Raw genomic sequence first — 8,121 nt, forward strand, 5'->3', positions numbered from 1 at the left:
TCACCCCGTGGGGTCAAAATGATCACAAGAACAGTGAGCAAAAATCCCAGAACCACACAGGGGGACCTAGTGAATGACCTGCAGAGAGCTGGGATCAAAGTAACAAAGGCTACCATCAGTAACACACTACGCCGCCAGGGACTGAAATCCTGCAGTGCCAGATGTGTCCCCCTGCTGAAGCCAGTACATGTCTGGGCCCGTCTGAAGTTTAAAAGAGAGCCTTTGGATGATCCAGAAGAGGATTGGGAGAATGTCATATGGTCAGATGAAACCAAAGTAGAACTTTTTGTTAAAAACTCAACTTATCTTGTTTGGAGGAGAAATAATGCTGAGTTGCATCCAAAGAACACCATACCTACTGTGAAGCATGGGGGTGGAAACATCATGCTTTGGGGCTGCTTTTCTGCAAAGGGACCAGGACGACTAATCCATGTAAATATAAGAATGATTGGGGCCATGTATCATGAGTATTTGAGTGAAAACCACCTTCCATCAGCAAGGGCATTGAAGTTGAAACGTGGCTGGGTGTTTCAGCATGACAATGATCCCAAACACACCGCCCAGGCAACAAAGGAGTGGCTTCATAAGAAGCATTTCAAGGTCCTGGAGTGGCCTAGCCAGTCTCCAGATCTCAACCCCATAGAAAACCTTTCGAGGGAGTTGACAGTCCATGTTGCCCAGCGACAGCCCCAAAACATCACTGCTCTAGAGGAGATCTGCATGGAGGAATGGGCCAAAATACTAGCAACAGTGTGTGAAAACCTTGTGAAGACTTAGGCTGCGTTCACACGAGCGTGTCCGGATTAGTTCCGGATGCGTCCCGGTGTGTTGCGGCAAACCCGCGCGAGTAGGAATGCAATTGCAGTCAGTTTTGACTGCGATTGCGTTCCGTTGTTCAGTTTTTATCGTGCGTGTGCAATGTGTTTTGCACGCGCGTGATAAAAAACCGACTGTGGTACCCAGACCCGAACTTCTTCACAGAAGTTCAGGTTTGGGTTCGGTGTTGTGTAGATGTTATTATTTTCTCTTATAACATGGTTATAAGGGAAAATAATAGCATTCTGAAAACAGAATGCATAGTAGGTGATCAGTTGAGGGTTAAAAAAAATAAAAAAAATTAACTCACCTTCTCCGTTTGTTCGCGTAAGTCCCGGTCTCTTCTTTACTTCTCAAAAGATGAACTATGGGCTAAAGGACCTTTGATGACGTAAGATCACATGCTCCAATCACATGGTCCATCACCGCATGGTCCATCACCAAGAGGACAAGGTGAGTTAATTTTTTTTATTTTTTAACCCTCAATTGACCTTCTACTAAGCATTCTGTATTCAGAATGCTACTATTTTCCCTTATAACCATGTTATAAGGGAAAATAATACAGTGTATAGACAGTCACCTAGCAACCGTGCGTGAAAATCGCACCGCATCCGCACTTGCTTGCGGATGCATGCGATTTTCACGCAACCCCATTCACTTCTATGGGGCCTGCGTTGCGTGAAAAACGCAGAATATAGAGCATGCTGCGATTTTCACGCAACGCATAAGTGATGCGTGAAAATCATCGCTCATCTGAACAGCCCCATTGAAATGAATGGGTCCAGATTCAGTGCGGGTGCAATGCGTTCACCTACCGCATTGCACCCGCGTGGAAATCTCGCCCGTGTGAACGCAGCCTTACAGAGAACGTTTGACCTCTGCCATTGCCAACAAAGGGTATATAACAAAGTATTGAGATGAACTTTTGTTATTGACCAAATACTTATTTTCCACCATAATTTGCAAATACATTCTTTAAAAATCAGACAGACAATGTGATTTTCTGGATTTTTTTTTCTCATTATGTCTTTTATAGTTGAGGACCGGTATACCTATGATGAAAATTACAGGCCTCTCTCATCTTTTAAAGTGGGAGAACTTGCACAATTGGTGGCTGACTAAATACTTTTTTGCCCCACTGTATCTCCCAGGCACATACTTGTTGTAGCACATATCACCCTGGCACATACTGTAGCATATATCACCCTGGCACATACTTACTGAGGCACATATCACTCTGGCACATACTTATTGTAGCACATATCACCCTGGCACATACTTATTGAGGCACATGTCACCCTGGCACATACTTACTGAGGCACATATCACCCTGGCACTTACTGTAGCATATATCACCCTGGCACATATTTACTGTAGCACATATCACCCTGGCACATACTTACTGAGGCACATATCACCCTGGCACATACTTATCGAGGCACATATCACCCTGGCACATACTTACTGAGGCACATATCACCCTGGCACATACTTACTGTAGCACATATCACCCTGGCACATACTTACTGAGGCACATATCACCCTGGCACTTACTGTAGCATATATCACCCTGGCACATACCTACTGAGGCACATACTTACTGTAGCACGTATAACCCTGGCACATACTTACTGAGGCACATATCACCCTGGCACATACTGAGGCACATATCACCCTGGCACTTACTGTAGCATATATCACCCTGGCACATACCTACTGAGGCACATACTTACTGTAGCACGTATAACCCTGGCACATACTTACTGAGGCACATATCACCCTGGCACATACTGAGGCACATATCACCCTGGCACTTACTGTAGCATATATCACCCTGGCACATACTTACTGTAGCATATATCACCTTGGCACATACTTACTGTAGCACATATCACCCTGGCACATACTTACTGAGGCACATATCACCCTGGCACATACATACTGTAGCACATATCACCTTGGCACATACTTACTGAGGCACATATCACCCTGGCACTTACTTACTGTAGCACATATTACCCTGGCACATACTTACTGTAGCACATATCACCCTGGCACATACTTACTGAGGCACATATCACCCTGGCACTTACTTACTTACTGAGGCACATATCACCCTGGCACTTACTTACTGTAGCATATATCACCCTGGCACTTACTTACCGAGGCACATGTCACCCTGGCACTTACTTACTGTAGCACATGCCACCCTGGCACATACTTACTGAGGCACATATCACCCTGGCACTTACTGTAGCATATATCACCCTGGCACATACCTACTGAGGCACATATCACCCTGGCACATACTTACTGTAGCACGTATAACCCTGGCACATAGTTACTGAGGCACATATCACCCTGGCACATACTTACTGAGGCACATATCACCCTGGCACTTACTTACTGTAGCATATATCACCCTGGCACATACTTACTGTAGCATATATCACCTTGGCACATACTTACTGTAGCACATATCACCCTGGCACATACTTACTGAGGCACATATCACCCTGGCACATACATACTGTAGCATATATCACCCTGGCACATACTTACTGTAGCACATATCACCCTGGCACATACTTACTAAGGCACATATCACCCTGGCACTTACTTACTGTAGCATATATCACCCTGGCACATACTGTAGCATATATCACCTTGGCACATACTTACTGTAGCACATATCACCCTGGCACATACTGTAGCATATATCACCTTGGCACATACTTACTGTAGCACATATCACCCTGGCACATACTTACTGAGGCACATATCACCCTGGCACATACATACTGTAGCATATATCACCCTGGCACATACTTACTGTAGCACATATCACCCTGGCACATACTTACTGAGGCACATATCACCCTGGCACTTACTTACTGTAGCACATATTACCCTGGCACATACTTACTGTAGCATATATCACCCTGGCACATACTTACTGTAGCACATATCACCCTGGCACATACTTACTGAGGCACATATCACCCTGGCACTTACTTACTGTAGCACATATTACCCTGGCACATACTTACTGTAGCACATATCACACATGCACATACTTAAAATGGAAACTTCTCAATCTCCTCCCTCAAAGGCCTACTCTACTCAGTGAGGTAAGGGACTTCTGTATGATAAAGTGGGTGTGATTTTCAGATTGGTAGTTAGTGGCCACGTGATTTTGCTGGTTGCACTGCGGTTTTACCTGCGATCATGTTAATAGCCACATGGTTTTGCAGTGATAGTATTAGTAGTATCGATTGACACTTGAATGGATAACTCTGTGAGAGTGAGTGTAAACCCACAGTATGACTGCAGTGTGTGAGTAGACCTTTAAAGTGGTTTTCGAGGATTAAGGCCCTTTTTTAACTAGCGCCTGGAAAGTGTGGCCCCTAATAAAAAAAATGTTTTAATCATACTCACCGCTCCATTCTAGAGCCCTGGCTCTGTACTCTGGGTCTTATGCTGCTTGGGGACAAGTTACCAATCATTGGTTGCAACGTTGCAGACAGCAGGAGGAAGTTTTGTATAATTTTTTGTATTAGGTACGTACCACACGCTGTGAGTGGTAGTTAAAAAAGGCCATAATCCTAGAAAGCTCCTATAAGACTTGCCGGTATTTACATGAGTTGTTTTCATTGCTATTTTATTGTGATACTTGCGTCAAAACTGTAATGGTTTTGTAAAAATTCAGCATGGTTTTCCTAGGTATTTAAAAAATGTATTAACCCTTGTAAAGATAACTATATATCCTTTGGGGATATTGACAATCAGCAGTAGTAATGCAAATTGCATTGTAGTTCAGAATAAACTGTGGCGATTTCTACCTGCGCACGTTGCGGATTACGCACAATTTTTACGTTTCGAAAAACCCAGCAAAGTGTCTAAGATTTGACAAATGTCATGTACACTTTGCTTTTTTAATTAGGTGCGGAAATTGTCCTGCCGTGCCGAATTTGGAATCTGCAGCATGTCAATTCTTGTGTTATTTTTTATTTTTTTGTGTGTGTGGATTTCACCCTTTGCAATTGGAGGGTGAGATCTGTGGCAAAACAGCATGTGCAAATACCCTAAGGCCTCATGCACACGAATGTATTTTCTTTCCGTTCATTTCAATGGGTCCACAAAAAACGGAAGTTACTCTGTGTGCATTACTTATTCCCATTCTGCAAAAAAATAGAACATGTCCTATTATTGTCCGCATTACGGACAAGGATAGGACTGTTCTAATAGGGGCCAGCTGTTCTGTTCCGCAAAATACGGAATGCACACGGATGTCATCCGTATTTTTTGTGGATACGTTTTTGCAGACCGCAAAATACATACGGTCGAGTGCATGAGGCCTTATACAGTACCAGCAAAAGTCTATGAGATTAGACAAATCTCATGTACACTTTGCTTTTTTTTTTTAGGTTCGGAAATTGGCCTTCTTTGCGAATTTCAATTGTTGCTTTTTTTTGTGTGCAGATTTTAACCCTTTTTAATGGAAGGGTGAGATCTGCAGCAAAGCTGCATAAAATCCGCACCAAAAACCACTTAAAAAACACAAAAAAGCCGTGATAAATATTGTAGATTTATGTGCGTTGTTTGTGTGGTTTTGGTGCAGATTTCTTGCAGATTTTCTGCACACAAATCTGCAGTGTTCAGGCACCCTAAGGGTATGTTCACACTGCGTCTTTTGCTGTGAAACCTTGGCGCAGACACCCACGTGGTTTCTGGCTCCCACTCATTTCAGTGGGAGGCAGCACTGAGAATCACGGAGCAGCGGCTAAAAGCCACGGCCGTGCCAAGAATAGACATACCTATTCTTGCCGCAGATTAAAGCCGCCACTCCACGATCCTCAGCGCTTCTTTTCATTCAAATGTATTGGAGGCAAAAAGGACATGGCTGTGTGAACAGCCCCTAAGAGTACCTGCACACAATGCGGATTGCATGTGTTTTTCCAACCGGATTTTCGTGCAGAAAAACCACAACGTAATACAGTACCAGCATAGTAAATGAGCTTTGACAAATCTCATGTACACTTCCCTTTTTTCTTAGGTGCTGAAATTAACCTCCTGTCCGGATTGTAAGGTTTACATCGTGTCACTTCTGAAGAGTGGTTGCACAAAAATCCAAACCAAAAATCTGCAACTGCGTTTTGCGGTCCACAAATTAGGGATCCGCAAAAAAAAAAAACGGATGACGTCCGTATGGCATCCGTTTTTTTTGCGGATCAATTGTAATAATGCCTATCTTTGTCTGCAAAATGGAAAAGAATAGGTCATGTTCTATTTTTTTTGGGGGGGGGGCTGCCTCATCCTCCTCTCTGCTCTGCTTGTCAGGGATTATGATACTGAATACAGATGATTTCTACAGCTGAATCTCTGTAGGAATGGAGTTTATGAGGAGACATGAAGTACAGAGAAGAGGTGGAAATGTAGATAATGAGCAGCAGCACTTGTATGCAGTCTCCATTACCACAGAAACACGTTACCATAATCTGTCCTGTCCGTCCTCTTTGTACTTCATGTCTCCTCATGAGCTCCATTACTGCAGAGCTTCAGCTGAAGATCTTATCAGCTGTATTCAGGATCATAATCCCTGACAAGTAGGAGAGGAGGATGAGGCCGCTTTTTACCTCAGTGCTGTGAAGTAACGTGTCCTCCTGTGTGATTAGGACAGGATTTGTGTGTACTAATAGGATGGTGGCCATTTTATTTCTCCTAATAATTGCTCCCCAGAAAAAACGAGCCATTATAACTAATGAAAGGTATTTGTGAATAGATTCATAATAAAGTAATATTTAGGTATTTTCATTTTCTTAATTCCTGGAGAACCCCTTTAAGGTAAATTATCGCAGGGTCCCGAAAGTGTTAAGGCTGTATTAGACTGGCCAATGGTTCACAGGAATGCTCATTAGTGATGATCTGGCAGTGTAAAACTGCCGCAATTAATTAATTAATTTGTTGGAATCTTTCAACAGGTTTAAAAGTCATCGTTTGCCGGCAGCAGATGGTGTTGTCTAATCACGATCTGCTGCCGGTAAACAATGACATTAGCTATCACTTCTCCCCATATTGAGGAGGAGATCGCTGCATATAATCGCAGCAATCTCCTCTGTTAGTAAGCAGATGATTGCCGGGAAGGAACGCTTCCCTCCCGACAATCGCCTGCAGGATCGTTTAATCTAATACAGCTTTACAGTTTACTAGATTACATTACAGCTGTCCTTTGTAAGCAGAGCATGTTAAATAAAAATCCTTGATTTATAGGGTTAATTGTCCTAATGCTTACGTTCATATTCTTTACAGTTTTACTCCATTTAACCATAAAAAGAATGTGTGTCCTTTATAATTTGGGACTAAACTGGCAGCTAGCATAATTTTCATGTGAATCCACGTTGGTTCGATTTTGGTCTCATGAATTTCTGAGCTACACTATAAAGTCTAAAAATGTCTTGGACTTGAAGTTGTTTACACAGAATACCAGCAGATCTAAAGTTACAGAATGGGGGCTGGATGTGAAGGCTTCAAAATTGTCCACTCCCAGGTTTACGTCACTGGGGACTCATCTGCCTGGGTCATTTTTAATCTTTGCATTCAAATGTTGCTTTTTTTCTGTTTTAAACGGATTTCTCTGCACGTTACAGCTGGAGTGACTGCCTTGATTCCTCTCGTTGTAGTTGGAAGAACTTCATAGAGAATCCATACTGCTTCACAGTAAGCCTCCATCCAGCTGCCTGTGGTACCGCATTCAGCTACGTTCTGCAGATAATCACTACTCAGCAGAAGGTAAGTTCTTACAGATGTTATCCAAACTTCTGTCTGAACCTCAGTAACCATCAGAGTGCTGGAGTGGTTTGCTGAAATGTGCCTTGGAAGACAGGATCTTCAGACACCTCAGCTGTTCATCCGCTCTTCAGGCCAGTGATTTATTAGCAAGACAATATTGACAGGTTGTACTGTAAGTCATATGTCACTAGGAGGAACCATAGCATTCCTTCTATGTCCGTTTTCTCTACCAGTTGTTGACTGAAATGACAGCATTGATGTTCTTTATTTAGAGAGCGAATCAGACGTTTTCACCTGTAGTATTTTTTATGATCCTCCATGTTTATACCGTACAAATAACTTTACACAGAATGCCATACCACAAAGACAACCTGTTAAAAATAACAGCCTTGCTTTACGTCAGAAGAAACTGTACTCGGCTCATATGGTCTACCCCTCTTTTTCCAGCTTGTAGGCATTAGCTATAGCATAGGACCTCAGGCAAAAGTAAACCTTGGCTGTGTGACAGGGATAGCG

General features: G+C 42.9%; 1 protein-coding gene across 1 annotated transcript in view; it reads left to right on the forward strand.

The window, feature by feature from the left end:
* SOGA3 (SOGA family member 3) overlaps positions 1-8,121 on the forward strand; it is an 80,272-nt gene that overhangs the window by 69,624 nt on the left and 2,527 nt on the right. The window contains exon 7 of the mRNA XM_040429114.1: positions 7,464-7,605. The gene's annotated coding sequence lies outside the window, so the exon portion shown is untranslated. The remainder of the gene's footprint in view (positions 1-7,463; positions 7,606-8,121) is intronic.

This window comes from Bufo bufo, chromosome 4 (genome assembly GCF_905171765.1).
Source record: "Bufo bufo chromosome 4, aBufBuf1.1, whole genome shotgun sequence".
NCBI classification, from domain to species: domain Eukaryota; kingdom Metazoa; phylum Chordata; class Amphibia; order Anura; family Bufonidae; genus Bufo; species Bufo bufo.